Below are 17,877 nucleotides of genomic sequence, written 5' to 3'. Positions count from 1 at the left end.
TAGTGGGATGGGGGCGGGAACTGGGAATGTCCTGATTTACTGATGTGGGGGACAGAGGTATGAAATTTTCACTGAATCTGTCAGCCAGAAAGTTTGCTATATCAACGGTACTTGTATATATGATGTCCTAGGCCACAAGTTCTGAGCAGATCTGGGTGCTACCTTTGAGAATATGGACATATGTGAAGAAGGTCTTATGATTGTCTCTAGTAGATGTGGCCAATCTGGACTTGAAGCTTGCTTTGGAGGATTTCACTAGTGCTCTTATTTTCTTGTTTAGGTTAAGGAGAGATTGCTTCCAATTGGGCAACTGCTCTTTCTTGGTCCTGGACAGCAATTTTTTTCTTTTTTTATAGAGTTTATTTATTGCAGATGTCCACCAGACAGGTTTACTCTTCCTTGTGGAGGATGATTTAGCCCTGTCAGGTATTTCTGATTCTATATATCTATATAAATGTTTGTATAGTAATTTGGTATAGGTTTGGATACTGGTGCCAGTTCTTAGACAGGGGGAGGGGGCTGTGAAGCTGTTTATACCATCCCTCAGGAGGCTGCAATCATCTTTGGAAAAGTTTTTTTGTTTGACCCTAGCTGGGGGGGTGGGCGGTCACAGGAGATGGTGACTTTGAACATGACCACTTCATGGTCTGATCTTACAAGGGAGGATGATACTGCAGGGATGTTGCAGTAGTTACTCATGTTGGTTAATAACAATTCCAAGATATTATCACCTCATGTGTGGGTATTGACTAGCTGTTCCAAAGCATTTGCATTGACAAAATCAAGAAATCTCTGGGCATTTGTGTTCTGGCATGAGTAGTTCTTCCACTCTATATTTGGCTAATTAAAGTCACCCAGGATCAGGTTAAAAGGTTGAATCTTGATAGATTCAAAGTGGTCTAGATAGGCAGTTTGGGTATCTTGGGTCAGATTTGGGGGCCGTTAGCTAGCTATGATTTGAATATGGGTCAATGGTTAACTGCGCCTGGAGTGTCTCCTGTGCATCAAACAGTTTGACCAGCCTGGAGGTGTTTATGTCTTTGATATATATTAATAAATTAATATATATTGAAATTCCACCTCTTTTGGCTTTACTACCCACAGTTTGGGGTCTGAATGTATGATAGGATGAGTAACCAGCTATGGCTGAGGTGCTGTCCGCAGCATTGAACCAGGTTTCTGATAATGCACAGATGTAAGCATTTTCCATGCTTAAGAATGCTTCCAGTGGGTACAGTTTCATATTTGGACTCCTAGCATTTAGCAGCTTGACCTTCTGTTTGGGTTTTGTTGCGATTTTTATATTGATAGTTTTAACCTCATCACTTTTCTGACAGTATTCCTGTCTGTGCTGTTTAAATAAGGCCATATTCTCACCCTTTGTCATTACTGAACCATTTCAAAAATGCTGAGCAAAGCTGAGTAGTACCCAAACCTGCTAAGCTGAGGTGAGCAGTGCTTAAGGTGGCAAATGTTGAGCAGTGCTTGTGTTTAAATGAAGGGTTTCATCTCATATCTCCACTGACACTGGGAATTTGGACCAGCTACACTACCCTGGTTAACAAACATTAATTACTACATCACTAAATAAAATAAAAAATAATATAAAACTGCTTTCCCATGTTAAAGCTGAATGGCCTGTCTTGGTATTTGAACCATGCATCTACTACATCCGAAGCTGTGACTCTAACCATTAAGCTAACTCAGTTGTGCAAGCTTTGGCTATACATGTAGCTTCTTGATAAGTTTAAGCACTGCTGAGCAAGGCACCGCCCCAAGCAAACCCGCTCAGCTATGCTTATACTTTAAAAAAAAAGAAGAAGAAAAAAAAATAAACATTAATTTAAAATTAAATTGTTAACCTTAACATTATTAAATAAGTGTCCAGTGGACATGTTCTTTCTTGTTTTAGTGCTGGAATTCACTTTTACAATGCAGGGGGTGTGTTACAATACTGTGACACCCCTACCCCACATGACGTGACTTCACATTCCTAATCCTCTCAACTGTACAGATTTTTGCATGATGTCCACATTTGTGCCTCATATTCTTGCTCCATTTCTCATGGGATTGTGTTTCCCTGCCAAATCAGTGTCAAATCATTAAAGACTCCAGTTAGAAAATATTGACAGACACAATGCAAGATCTGTTGTTCTATCAACGTTCTATGTTTGTAAGGGCAATATTTAAAAACTGTCCTTATTTTTGGGTGTTTGTTCCACTATTGGCTTTCTCTACATTTCTTGCTCTAAGAGGTTGAGAGGTATGAAATGTCTGAGGACACTTTCTTTATTTTAAAGTGCTGTATGGCACTTTCAAAATGCAGGGGGTCTGGGACAGTACCGGTCACACACTCCCTGCATTACATTAATTTGCCATTCATAATTTCAGTGTTTGCAGATATTGTTTTCTATTGTAAAGTGGTGTACAGCACTTTCACAATGCAGGGGGGGTGAGTGACAGTACCTGTCACACACCCTCTGCATTACATTCAGTTGCCATTCATAATTTCAGTGTCTGTGGATGCTGTTTTCTACTGTAAAGTGCTGTCTGGCACTTTCTCAATGCAGGGGGTGTGTGACAGTACCTGTCACACCCCCTGCATTACATTCAGGTGCCATTAAGGATTTCAGTGTCTACGGAAACTGTTTTGTATTGTAACGTGCTGTACGACACTTTGCCAGTACAAGGGGCATGTTACAGATCTGCAAGCACTACTGCAATATGCCCCCTGAACTGATTCAGTATCCATGTACATGGCTCCATCTCAGTAGCACACCTTCATTAATATGCAAGGTGTGCTACCGAGAGGGAGATGCGGACACAAACACCATTCACTACATGTAGGAATAATGCTATTCCTATGCTGAGTTTATTGAATCCTGGCCAAAAGTTATTTTATGTGGGTTATATGGAATGAAATAAAAATGAAATTATGTTTAGTGGTAAATGGATTTTAGCAATAATATTAAGTAAAATCAAATGGCGGTTATGGAAAAAGGAGTTTGGTCTAACAGGGATGAAAATTAAAACAGGATTGTTAAGGAAAGTTATGAATATGTGTAAACAGATTATTATGTCTATATATTTGCACAATTGTAAATATTTGTAAATATGTAACTATGTTGTAAATAAGAGTTATTTTGGGATATAAATAAAGGATCCCTACTCTTGTTGATAGGTGCTATTTTTTTTTTTTTTGTTTTTTTGTTTGCATTCACTGAACTACCCCAACACAAACAGAAGCCTGGTTTAATGTATCATCTGAAGGATAGTACACTTAGAAATGCAGCACCCCAACAGTGCTGTGCTACAGTAACAGCACTTTTAAAATGAATCGGTCATCTGGAGTGGAAAAAGTACCCACCTGCATATCATTATCTAGCATCACAAGTAAGCATTCTAAATTTTGAACCTCTGACAACCTATTGTTAGCTCAACCCCTATATACCAAGATGAATGAATAAGAACACACCTGGCTGCTTCTAACTGCTGCAACTGCATACAGCTCATGCTGTGGCCAGAATTCAGAAAAAAATAGTGCAAGACATGACACAAAAATGTGTGATGAGCAGCAGTGTACATGGTTGGGGGCAATTCAGAGTCACTGGTAAAGTGGTCAAGCAAGGCTGCAAAATACCACATCTGACATGTTCTACAAATGACCATTTAATGATATGGAAATTAGCAATATTATGATAATAAGGACCAAAGTGAGTGAAAAGAGGGTAAACAACATGACTGGCAATTCTGTAATGCATAATAATTATGTCCAAAAAAGATAAAAAGCACTGGAACACTCAAATACTTTTATTAAAAGTCACAAGTTAAAACTTCGCATAAAAGTTAAAAACTTTCACCAACAAGGCTTCCTCAAGCGAATACATCTTAACAGTTACAGTCATCAGTTAAATAATCAGTAAAATTACATGACATAGTTTCAAATCTTTTGATGTAATTCCATTAAATAGGGTTTTAAAGTGAAACTGTCATTTAGTCAGGTCTTTATTACTAGAACAAACGCTTAATGTTTGAATCTGTAAAGGTCAACCTTTACAAATCAAACACTTAAAGGTTCAAAATAGTAAAATAGTATATGAAAAAAACAAACATGTAGAAAGGGTTTAGGCCCCCCACACCCCCCTCTACTTAAATATACCAACTCCGGGTTCGCAATTCAGTGAACTACAGTGCAGAAATGGGAAATTTCCCATTCCCTACACTGTAGCATGATCTTGGAGTTGGTATATTAAAGTAGGAAGGTGTGGGGCTTGCCCCCCTGCTTAAACCCTTTAGTTTTTTTTTTCTATTCTGTATTTTTTTTTTAATTTTTGTAAAATTTCGATCACTTAACTGTTCAATCTCTAAAGGTCAACCTTTAGAGATTCGAACATTTAAGCAGTCGAGCATCTAATATAGACCCATTTAGTACTGGTGGTATGTCAGACTTCATCCGCAAAATCCATTTCATTTCCTCATTTTCTGTTAACAACTTCACATCCCCTCCTCTCAAGGGTTTTTAAATCACCTTCAATATCATAAATTTAAATAAATCTTCATCACCCTTCTCCAAAATATGCTTACTTAATGCATTTGTTAATAGCTTACATTTAATGTCACTAATATGGCCAGCTATACATTCTTTAAACTTCCTGTTGGTCATGCCCACATAGTAACAATCACACTGTTCACATTTAGCCATGTACACCAAGTTACTAGTGTTACAGTTCCCATAAGCTTGAAGTATAGGTTCATAGGTTCATAGGTAAATACTAGGCTATCTGCCCTGGGGCAATTATAAGCCTAGCCCAATTCTGTATGGCTTACGCCACCCCTTGATTTGAGTATACTGTGCCCTTTTTAAGGTTTAGTTTACTGTGCCTCTATCTAATAGTGACACGGGAGTAATCCCTGGGACAAACCTATGATCCCCCATCCACCTATTGAGATTCTTCTTGAAGAGATTCAGTGAGGTGCTCTGCCTCACATGAACTGGAATTCTATTCCAGAGCGAAGGGAGCCTCTGGGTTATGAACCTGTCCCTCCAGCAACTTCTATTTATTTCTGTGCTGAGGTTCAAGTCCCTCGAGTGTGTGGCTCTAAGGGATTTAGATTTTCTGAGGTGGAGCATGTCCATTAATTCTGGATTTGACATAGCTTTGTATGTCAGGCATAGATCACCTCAAAGTAGGCAGTATGCAACTGAGTAGAGCTGGAGTTTTTTTAACCGAGCAGCATATGGCATCTGTTTGAGACCCTTGATCCTCTTGGTGAGATACTTTTGGGGTCTTTCTAATTGCTGCAGGTGTCGGGTAAGGTATATCCCAAAAGGGGCATTGTATTCCATGATGGACTTGATGAGGGATGAATAAAGGGGCACGATTACCTCTCTTGATCTAGATGTGAAACCCTTCGTGATGAGGTGGGCTGTGTAGAAGGTCTTTCTAACCACTTTGGCAATGTGGTTTTCAAAGGAGAGATTGCTATCAACTTGGGTCCCCAGGTCCCTAATAACTTTCTCTGTACTTAATGGCTTTCCACCTATGTGGTAATTTGTGAGCACATTGTTTTTGCCAAAGGGTATGACTATACATTTTTTGGCTTTTAGCTTTAAACCATGGTGCTGGCACCAGTTATCTGTCTCTGTGAGACCTTTTTGAAGGATGTTTGTGTCAGCTGGAGAGTTGATTATGGCGCCCAGTTTGCAGTCATCTGCGAACTTGGTGAGCCATAGTCCTCCCACGTTTGCCTGTACCTCGGAAAAGTATATACCGAACAAGAGTGGTCCCAGGACAGAACCCTGTGGGACACCACTTGTGACCGGTTTTGAGTCTGACATGGCTCCAGCAACTCTCACTCTGTGGGTTCTGTCTTTGAGCCAGTTTGTGACCCATCTTGTGACATAGGGGGTTTATATTTAAGCCGGATAGCTTATCTATGATGCCCAAGTGGGGTATTGTGTCAAATGCCTTTGCAAGGTCCAGATAGACTGTGTGGACTACCTTTCCTTCATCTATGGCTTTGGTGACTGTTTTGAAGAAGTCAACCAGGTTCAAAAGGCAGGATCTGCCCTTGACAAAGCCGAACTGGGTAGGATCTAGTGTCTGTAGGTCCCCAATGTCTTTGTTTATGAGCTCCATGATGATCCTCTCCATAGCCTTGCAGACTAAGCTAGTCAGGCTTATGGGGCGATAGTTTCCAGGGTCCGTAGAGGCTCCACCTTTGTGGAGTGGGACCACTGTTGCTGTACGCCATTCTGTGGGCACATATCCTGTAGTGAGGCTGAGATTGTATAGCTGTTTTATTTGAGGGATTAGTTCCTCTTGGAGTTCATGTAGGACGCAACCTGGGATGCCATCTGGTCCCATGGAAGCAGTGTTTTTTGCTTTGGAGAGGGCAGCCTTCACCTGAGCATCAGAGATGTTTGGGAGGCAGCCCTCTGCTGGGATAGATACTTGCTCTTTTGGGGGGGGGGGGTTGCACTGAACCTGTCTGCCAGGATATTGGCGATGTCTGTGTGTTCAGTGTATTTTTTGTCATTTAGAATCAACTCAGAACAAGTCTGGGAGTTGCATCCCAGGTTTCTAACATAACAGAAAAAAGCCTTATGATTGTCTTTGGTGTCCTGTGCAATTTTTCTCTCGAAGCTGGCCTTGGAGGATTTTATGAGGGATTGTAATTTTTTGCTAGTACTGATCAGAGATGCCTTCCCTATTAGGGATTTTGCTCTATCATGTAGTAGCTTCCTCCTTCTGTTGTACAGTTTACTTACGGCAGGGGTCCACCAGACTGGACGCCTGCCTTTGTCTGATTGGGTCTTGGTTTTGTTTGGGATAGCATGATCCATGCATTCCTGGAGATGTCTGTAGAATGCGTTTATATAGGATTCTGCAGTTTGGGCCGTAGTTTCCACTGGCCCTGGGGCCTTGAAGGATTCCACTTCAGTTTTGAGAAGTGACAAGTTTGCTTTTGAGAAGTTTTTCACTGTGGTTTTCTGGGCTGGGGGTGGGGTCGGGATGTGGACATCCAGTGAAATTAATTTATGGTCTGATCTTACCAATGAGGGATATACTTCTGGTGTGGAGCATAGAGTCCCCATGTTGGTAATGATCAGGTCTAGTATGTTCTCCCCTCTTGTGGGAGTGGTGACTAGTTGTTCCATAGCATTTGAATTTATAATTTCCAGGAACCTTTGGGCTAAGGTGCTGGGGTTTGAGTAGTGCTCCCAGTCAATGTTTGGGTAGTTGAAGTCACCCAATATAATGGTGTTCGGAGAGATCTTCATGTTCTCCAATGTTTTCAGGAAAGCTGAGTGGGATTCCTGACTTTGAGTGGGTGGTCTGTAGGATGCTATAAACTGAAAAGCAGTCTTGCCCACTGTTAGTTGCACATGGATGGTCTCCGATACTTTGTGCAATGCCACTAACCTGGAGGTGTGGATATCCTTGATAAATATGGAAACTCCCCCTCCTTTTGTGGTTTGGTCCGGGTTTTGGGGCCGAAAAGCATGAAATGAGGTATAGCCTGGTAGTGCTGGGGTGCTCTCTGGAGCCTTGAACCAGGTTTCTGTCACTGCACAGATATCGATGTTCTCCATACTGAGGAGAGCTTTGAGTGCGTGCATCTTGAGGTTAAGACTTCTGCATTTAGCAGCATTACCCTTAGTTTCTTGTTCCTTGTGCTGTCTATGGGGGTGGGTTTGACTTTTGAGCCTTGCCTAAAAAAGGCACTATGGGGGTGGCAAGAGCCTTTGCCAATATCCGAAAGACCAGTGGTGACAGGTGCAAGCCGTCCCTAGTGAGGCATCGTGGCTTGTCGAGCATGTCATCCCAGGCTGACAGACACTGGATCCCCTTTGAATGACACCAAAATTTTAGCCAATTGTTAAAATCGATCATTTTGTCCTTGTACTGTGGCATCATTCTAGGTGAGGGTAAGATGCTGTTCAAGGTCAGGGTCATACCAGCCTGGGCTACATGATCTGAGAGCTCCTCTATGTCTCTTTTCATGTAGTCCAAGGAGGTACGTCTCAGGTCATTCTCACCAGCATGTACAATGACTGAGTCATATTTGTATTTGCTTTGGAGTGACCTGTGTGCTTGCCTTATGTGGCAGATCCTAGCACCCGACAGGCAGCTCACCATGACCTTCTCTTTAGTCAGCCTGGTGAGCGGGACGTCAGTGTGTCTGACAATAGTGTCACCTATTACAAGAGTATCAGGTGTGTTATTCAGCCTTAAGGGTTGTGGCTGCTTGGCACACTGACTTTGTGGGTTATGTGTTGTGCATGTTTTGTTTTGAGGTAGCGTTTGCTTGGATGTTCTTTGGAGCTCTCTGTTGCTTAGGTAGATTTTTATTTAGAGCCTCCGAGTATGTTTTTTTGTATTTATGTGTTTGGTTCTCTGATGTGGTGGGACTATGTGATACTGGAATTGTGTTGTGTGAGGTTACCTTCTCCTCCTGACTGGTTACACCAGTTTTGAGATGAGAGAGCTCAGCCTCCAGTTTGGCTAAATAGTTGCATCTCTCACATATATTTGAACCTGTTTGGAGGAGGAGAGGGTTGTCCGTGTACATGAGACAGTTGTAACATTGCCTCAAAATTCCCAGATTCACCAGCTGGACTGGAGAGGAAACCATTGACTGACCTTTGGACATGCTAGAGTAATATAGGGAAACTGAATTTAAGACGGACCAATAGAGGACAGGGTAATCATAGAGAGTATAAGAGTAAGTAGTGCTTATGGTTTAATAGTGCTAACTTGAAGGATTACTTAATTGGACCAGTGAAGGGCCTTAGAATGAGAATATGGCGTTTAAATTGAGAGATAGAGCAGTTCTAAGGGAAAAAGTGAAGAGCAGACTTTGTGGAGCCAGGAATAGTTTAAACCCAATTAGGCAGCGCTGCCCGCTGTTGTGCTATGCTCAAAAACGCGCAAAAATGTGCAAAAGAGGGTTTTAAGAGAGGAAGATGAAGGAGTTTTGGAATTGACCCAAAATGGCCACGAAAACTACAGTTTCAAGTCAGTAACCACTCCCACAGGGGCAGGCAGGCTGCTCAATGTTTTTCACTGCCCCTGATCAACAGAGAGACTTCCCTTTAGCCCAAGCAAAAAATGGCCTCACAGAAACTTACAAACAGTTCAAGAACAGGAAGCCTGTAACTGAACTTTTTTAAATCTCAGAAAAGTGGGAAAAAAGCAAGATTTTTTTTTGTTTTTTTGTTTTTTTCAGAGATAGCAGAGGTTCACAAGTATCAACAAGTTATAACAGTGCAGTAAATGACCGCACACAAGAGTGCTAGGCCAAAGACAGATAAAATGCAAGTTTTGAGAAAAAAACGATTTTAAAAATAAGTGCAAACAGGAAATTCAGTAAACAGCTCTAGGTTGCACTCTAAATACAGTTACTAATGCAGAAATCAAGTTTAACAAGCCAGAAAATGCTCAAAATAGGCGACTATGCAGAAAAAACTTAGCAAATAAACAGAGGAAAAATACTTAAAATCTCAAAAGTGGCTCCTTTCTTCTCTCAGCGTTTTCTCCTCTTGATGGGTGCTTCACCAACAGCCAACAAGCCTGAAAAGATGACAAAACCACGAGGCAACCAGGTTTTAAGAGAGGAAAATGAAGGAGTTTTGGAATTGACCCAAAATGGCCAATAAAACTACAGTTTCAAGTCAGTAACCACTCCCACAGGGGCAGGCAGGCTGCTCAATGTTTTTCACTGCCACTGATCAACAGAGAGACTTCCCTTTAGCCCAAGCAAAAAATGGCCTCACAGAAACTTTTAGTCACAGGGTGTCTTATTAATCAATTAGTATATACATTTTTTACAGTAAACACAATTACTACATTTATACGTGCCTTGCTTATGTCTAAAACCAGTAAAAAAAAACTTTTTGGTTGCTCCTTGTGACATAATGTTTGTTTTAACATACAATTGTGTTTATAACCAAACACTGGCCCTTCTGCAACAAGTTCTTGTAGGCCTTGAACATCCCTTAAAATTTCCCAGTGTTTCGCTATTATATTCTTGACTGCTAGGTTGTTCCTATTATAAGTAAGCATGCATCTTGTCCTATTTTGTCTGATTTGTGTCCTTTCATTTCCTTGTTGCCCATCGCTAAAATATGGGACTATGTCATGCTTTAAGTGTTGCTGTTTAACCTCATTATGTGCTTTATCCACTGGCCACTCTGAATAACCCCTTTCAATGAATTCCTGACTCATATTTATTAACTGATCATTTAGCCTATCATGGTGTGTATTTAACCTCACAACTCTCTGCATTTGGTTCAAAACTATATTTTCAAACATAAAGGGTGGGTGTATACTATCCCGATGTAAATAATTGTTACTCTTCACTTCCTTTTATACATTTCAGTGTGTACTTCACCACTTCCTTTTCTTATTAACATAACATCCAAAAATGCAATGTGTTCTAATGAGTATTCATATTTAAATTAAAAAAAAGAGGTGCTTTCATTTGCATATGTCAGAAACCTTTGAAAATTTTCTACATTCCCCTATCATATTAAAAAAAGGTCCTCCACAAAACGCTTACAGAACACAATATGCTTCCTATATGTATTGGAGGTAGACAACACGCCTCATATTCATGAGAGATGGGAAACAAACCAATAGGGTGGCCATCCAGCAAGCGGAAGTCCCGCCCCATGCTGACACAATAGTAACTGGCATTTCAGATACGGAGGCAGTTGAGGCGGAACATCGAGCAGTTGAGACACAAGAAAACATGGCGTTCATGAATATGAGGCATCTTTCAGTCACATCAACATCAGTTTCCAGCAAAGAAACTCATCCTGGTGGGCCACAAGTGGTAAGGGTCGACTTTACACAGATGGATGCTTGGATCCAGTGGATTTTCCGTTTTTGATGAATCAACCTCTTCCTATGCCCAAACCATGGAATCAATTGCAAAGTTTAACAGAAAACTGCAAGAATGAGAGTTTGGTGAAACGCCCTTAAACCAGGAGCCAGAACAACAGATAAATAAGACTTATTTGATGTTTAACCTATCTAATCATGTGCTTAATGACTCTGAACTGTCTGTTTTGAACACGGGTTTAACTTTTGTACCTGTTCAACTGATGGACACTTCTAAGACTTTAACTGAAGTTAAACATTTTGTTCGTAATTTAAATCTGAAAATGTAATTTGGCACCGTAAGTAATTATGATGCGGTTCTTAAAAGAAAGGAGCGTTTTCACTCCACAAGTTACAGGTGCCTTACAAATATTTGAAAAAGCTATAGAACGAGACATTTATGCACTGTATGAAAATAATAGGGTTGATAGATATTAAAATCTAACCAAAGATGAGCAGCAGGCTATACGTTCACTTCCTGAAAATCAGGACTTAGTTATTAAAGGTGCAGATAAAGGTTGGGGAGATTGCAGTAATGGAAAGTAGTTTTAGTTTAACAAAATGCAAATGATGTTGCAAGAGGATCAATATTGGTCCATTACAAGAGGTGAAGCAAATGGCTTGTGTTTGGAGTTTAATAAGAAGTTGTATGAAATGCATGACATTAGGTTAATTACAGATGATCTGATTAACTATTTGTTTGTTGAAAACCCTAAGCTGCCAATAATTTATGGCATACCGAAGTTGCACAAAAGTGTCAGTGACCCCCCCCCCATGAGGTCTATTGTGTCATCAAGGGGGTGGGTCACTGAGCCATTGTCTAAATATCTTGAACAGCAACTACAGATAGTTTTAGACAAAATGCCCACCATATTGAAAGATTCAGCTAACTTTCTGAAACAATTCCATAACTGGTCAGCAGGTTGTTTAAATGATCAATTGTATTTTGTTACAATGGATGTTGATTCACTTTTTACCTCCATACCACATGAAGATGGTATAGCTAGCACTAAGACATTCTTAGAAAGATTTTCTGAGTACAATATGCAAAAAGTGAACATGTTATGTGAGATGTTGAGATCAGTATTAACCCATAATGTCTTTTTATTTGACACAAAGCTATATTACCAACAAAAGGGTGTAGCGATGGGAACAAGTGTAGCTAACACCTATGCGAACATAGTTATGTATATATGGGAGGAAAAATATGTGTCGTCTTTATCCAATACGTATAGGGAGCATATTGTGTTCTATAAGCATTTTGTGGACGACCTTTTTTTAATATGGGAAGGGAATGTAGAACATTTTCAAAGGTTTTTGGCACATGCAAATGAAAGCACCTCTTTTTTGATATTTAAATATGAATACTCAATAGAACACATTGCATTTTTGGACGTTATGTTAATAAGAAAAGGAAGTGGTGAAGTAACCACTAAAATGTATAACAAGGAAGTAAAGCATAATAATTATTTACATTGGAATAGTATGCATCCCCCCTTTATGTTTGAAAATATAGTTTTGAACCAAGGGCAGAGAGTTGTGAGGTTAAGTACACAACATGATAGGCTAAATTATCAGTTAATAAATATGAGTCAGGAATTCATTGAAATGGGTTATTCAGAGAGAAAAGTGGGTAAAGCACATAATGAGGTTAAACAGCAAAACTTAAAGCATGATATATTCCCATATTTTAGCAATGGGCAACAAGGAAATGAAAGGACATAAATCTGCATGCTTACTTATAATAGGAACACCCTAGCAGTCAAGAATATAATAGCGAAACATTGGGAAACTTTAAGAGATGTTCAAGGCCTACAAGAACTTGTTGCAGAAGGGCAAGCGTTTGATTATAAATGCAACTGTACGTTAAAAAAAACATGTTACAAGGAACAACCAAAAAGTTTTTTTTACTGGTTTTAGACATAAGCAAGTGTTGTATAAATGTAATAATTGTGTTTACTGTAAACATTTATATACTAGTTGATTAATAAGACACCCTGTGACTAAAAGAGAATTTATACTTCAAGCTTATGGGAACTGTAACACTAATAACTTGGTGTACATGGCTAAGTGTGAACAGTGTGATTGTTGCTATGTGGGCATGACCAACAGGAAGTTTAAAGAATGTATAGCTGGCCATATTAGTGACATTAAAAGTAAGCTATTAACAAGTGCATTAAGTAAGCATATTTTGGAGAAGGGTGATCAAGATTTATTTAAATGTATGATACTGAAGGTGATTTATAAACCCTTGAGGGGAGGGGATGTGAAGTTGTTAACAGAAAATGAGGAAATGAAATGGATTTTGTGGATGAAGTCTGACAAACCACCAGGACTAAATGACAGTTTCACTTTAAAACCCTATTTAAGGGAATTACATCAAAAGGTTTGAAATTATGTCACGTGATTTTACTGATTATTTAACTGATGACTGCAACTGTTAAGATGTATTTGCCTGAGGAAGCCTTGGTGAAAGTTTTAACTTTTATGAGAAGTTTTAACTTGTGACATTTAATAAAAGTATTTGAGTGCTCCAGTGATTTTTTCTTTTTTGGATTTTGTTCGCGTATTAAGTACTAGTTAATTACCAACCTACTGGTTCTTTGAGCATAATAATTATGTAGTGAGCAAGCCATGACTACCAGTTTAGCCTTAAGCCATAAAATCCTGATGAACAGAAACAAAGAATGTGGGATAATGTTAGGGATAACACCAAGATTAGCAGAAATGTACATGTGAAAGGAAGTCTCTCAGGCAGCAATCATGAAGGTGTCCATCATCATCCTCTGCTCAGCTGAAGGATCTGTGTACAGCATTTCATCTCCTCCATGACACAGAAATAGTGGAACACTGTCTTGAGGACAAAGACACAATTAAGGAGTTGATACACATGTGCCACCCTCATATGCAGGCTCATGGGATGTGTGTGAATATCCATGCCTGTGTGACCACGATATGTTGAACATTGACAATTTGCGTTACAGGGACCATCCAGCAATCAAAACAGGACACTGTGGGTATATCCCAGCCATCAGCCTCACAGACACAATATCAGTTTTTCAGTCATACTACAGTACTTGTAACATATGTGGCTTTCATATACACTGGAGGAGAGAAACAAAAATGTGCAGGTATTCTATGACATCACACATTTCCATGAGAGTGCTATTGACTACATACCCATCAAAATCAAGGTTCCACTGTGGCACTGATAAGAGTATATCTGCTGCAAGGGATTCAGCTCCTTTAGCTGCCAGGCTATCGGCAATGCATGGGGTATAAGATACAAAATGCAAGTATGTCATCAAAGCAGTGCTCACAAATCCCACATCTGATACACTTGGTACTTATACCAGCAATTTGTCCTATATGACTTTCATCAGGGACATATTATCTGTGATACCAGATATGCCTTGGAACCATAGCTAATGACTTTCAAATGAAACTCACAGACCATGCCAGAGAATGACTGCAACTATGCACTCTCATAGTCCTGCACCATCACTGAAAATGTGTTCACAATAATGAAGGGTCTCTTCTGCTGCTTAGATGCCAGCACTGATTTATGGAGTATGCTTCTGAAACCTGCAGCAATATTGTCTCCATATGTACAATATTATATAACATGTTAACATGCAACTAGATGCAGCAGGGCACTGTCATGATAAGAAAGGATGCACCAGACCCAATGGTGTAGGAGAAGCCTGGTGAAGAGTCTGTGGTGGAATCAGCTGCAGGGGATGATCATGCAAAGTGGAAGTAGTAACTCCAGTGTGAGTTTGGTGTTCAGAGGTGGTAGGGATGGTTGGATTGTGTGTGTGGGTGGACACAGCTCCTGCAGATGTTTTTGAACTGTGATAGGTTCTGGGTGCCCTCAGCTGGGATATATGCCTACTGTACATGTCCTTGTCTATGAGGGAAACCCCTCCAAGGAATGTTAATGGCAGAATAAATGGCTGGTCAGAGGATCATGTGCTTTTTGAATGAGAATGGTGAGATGTGTCAAGATGTCCAGCACATATACCCTGCATGCATGTGTGTCGATGGTGTGCCACAATGCCTTTGACACTGCTAGTATGTGTAGAATACATAGCACTATGGGAAATGTATTGTGTCCTTGCAGTGCCATGATAGGTTATCCAACTGGAGGTGGAAGAGGAATGACCATTTTTATGATGTTTCCTCCAATATTCACAATACATTGGCCCTTATATGATATAGACTGCCCCGGCATTCCTAAAAATTCTACTTAAATAAGAAAAGCCTTTCAGATGTTGCCACACATCTATTGCACCACAATGATCAGTTCAGCTGTGGCCACAGTGTCATCAGACTTCACTTATATGACAATCATTCACATCTCTTATGCATAGACCCATGGAAAAACTTAGATCTGGCTTTGAGCAAGAACCAGAGAATTAATGGCCACTGGCACACTACTTTTACTACTGTCACCATTCTCATTGTGGCTGCCATTATCCACTGTTGATGGTGAGTTGATGAAGAAGGTGTGTTTTGGACTTGTTTGTTGAACAAATTATGTCCTACAGTGGTTACCTCAGATTGTGGAGTGAGCTGTACAGGCAGTGGAACTGTGCCAGTAGAAGGTAAGATAGTGCGCTCACAGTGATACCCATGTCTGATAGGGGCACTGTGGCTGCAAACTGCACCATATTTTGGCTGCCTTCATCGAGGTAATGTACCCACCTTGCTACCCATGTCTTATAGTGGCACTGTGGCTGCATATTGCACCATAATTTGGATGTCTTCATCTAGGTAATGTGACCACCTTGGTACCCATGCCCAGTAGTGACACTGTGGCAGCAGACTGCATAATATTTTGTTTGTCTTCCATATCAGATTCTGATGGTTCCCCATAATCAGGCATGTTGGCGCCCATTCAGAGGGATCAAGACACTGGATCACCCATGAAAACAGAAAGAAATGGTCTAATCTATCTGTGCCACTTAGAGGTAATTCCAGATTCCAGTGCTGCTGTCTGACATGTAAGAAAATAAAACTATGTATGTTGTGCACACTGGCATGGCAGCTGAAGTCTCAAAGTGCCTGTAGGAATGATATGATGATATTCAACTTGTGAAAGTTTCTGGCTCTGGCTTGATGCACTAATACATGTCTGTGTAAGTGCATATGCATGTTAGGCTTCACTGATGGACACTTGTGAAGATATACATTGTTTATCTGTGGTTATGGCTGAAGAGTTCCACTCAAAAGTCTTGTCCTCCACTTGTTAGGAAGGAGCACTGCATCAGCTCAGGTAAAGATGCCAGAAACTCCTCCATATCTATGAATGTTGTCTGTGTAGGTGGATCCTAACCTGTGACCATCTCATTCCATGCCATGGAGGTTGCCTTCTTGTGGGAATGGTGGCTTAAGGTGGCAACTGTGTCACATTTGTTGGGTCAATCTGTTACGGCTATTTGCAGCACTAAGTCTCACTTATGCAGATGTGGAAGGCTCAGTCAGTCTTATGATTTAGAAAGATTTGTTGGCTGTACTCCAAGACAGCATGCAAAAAGATGTCAGCCTAGGTCTGGTAGAACATCTTTCTCCTCCACTGTTGAAGTCATCTTGGTCTGTAGCTGTGAAGATACAGATGGTACATGATCAGAACTGATATCTGTTATAGTCACAGTCTGGTCTACCTCTCCATAGTTCAAACTGAGCACAAACTTTGCAATGACTGATGCACACAGGGGCACAAGCCAACTACACAATTGCTGCCCATAGACAAGTGTCCCTCATACATGCCATGTATACCCTAATTAATAACTGTGTGTTTCCAACTACTTTGCCATGTTCACTGTCACAGACCTGCCATCCTTTCAGGGTTCATTGCTTGGCCTAGCCAACATAATACATGCCTCGTGCATTCTAAGCTTCCTGCCAGTGTCAGCTATACCTGGTATATCCTGGGCATGCCTCTTAGGAGGATGCTGTGTCTTGCACTGATGGCTGGTGCATGCTACATGACTGCCACCCATTGTATATGTTTCTCCTGTTTATGCCATTGTTTTATTATCTGTGGCTGTGTCTATTTGTCATGGTTGACATGTTGAACCTAAGGCTTTTTATGTTTGACTATGTTCTCCACCTCCTTGCATGTTTCTTGGATATGCAACATTGTACTGAATGTGTCTCATTCCAATTTACAGTACACAAGAGCTGCAGAGGTATATTACCTTTGGATCAGTCTCCACACGTCATTAAATTTAAAAAAAATCAATTATCAGGAGATTTCTGAAGTATTCAAAAGTCTTTTGCTTCAGATTCTGGAAAAAATGACAATGTATATAATAAACATTGCTTGATTTGTGTAAAATGTACAACAGTGTGTTTTAGTACCTGTCTAAATGTATTAGCATAATTGCTTTGTATAACTGATTAGCAAATTGCAGTACACTGACCTTTTTCCTACTGCACTTGACATACAGTTATGAAAAGCTGACTATTCACATTGCTACTGATATACAAGCTTTAAAAAGGATGGAAAGATGGAAGTTAAAAGAAAAAAGAAAAATATATATAATGTAAGGATCACAAAAGCAGAACTTAATTTGAAGCCCACAATGACAAGGCTGCATGCATTTTTGCATGGGTGAAGGGTGAACTTTAGAATATCTAGCTTAGTAAAAAGAGAAAAGCATATGTATTTTCCATTAAATTTTGTATGGATTTTAAATATGTTAATGGGTGTTTACAGAAATGCTATAAAAAAGCATTTATATAAAAGCTGGCTTATACTAGTTTTCATGTATATATGCATTGCCATCTGGAACAGGCAAGAAATATTTTAATGAAGAATTTAAATCAGTAAAGATAAAAATTATTTTCTGTATTTAACATTTATTCTAAACTGTTAGAGAATGGGGGCTATTTGAATTGTTCCACATTTTTGATATTGAATCAAAATTTGACCATGTATTTTGAGGAGGTTGTTCTCATATGCTAATCTAATATCTTAGAA

Source organism: Protopterus annectens, chromosome 2.part2 (assembly GCF_019279795.1).
Source record: "Protopterus annectens isolate FY-2018-M chromosome 2.part2, PAN1.0, whole genome shotgun sequence".
Taxonomy (NCBI): domain Eukaryota; kingdom Metazoa; phylum Chordata; order Ceratodontiformes; family Protopteridae; genus Protopterus; species Protopterus annectens.
This window is presented reverse-complemented; position numbering follows the sequence as displayed.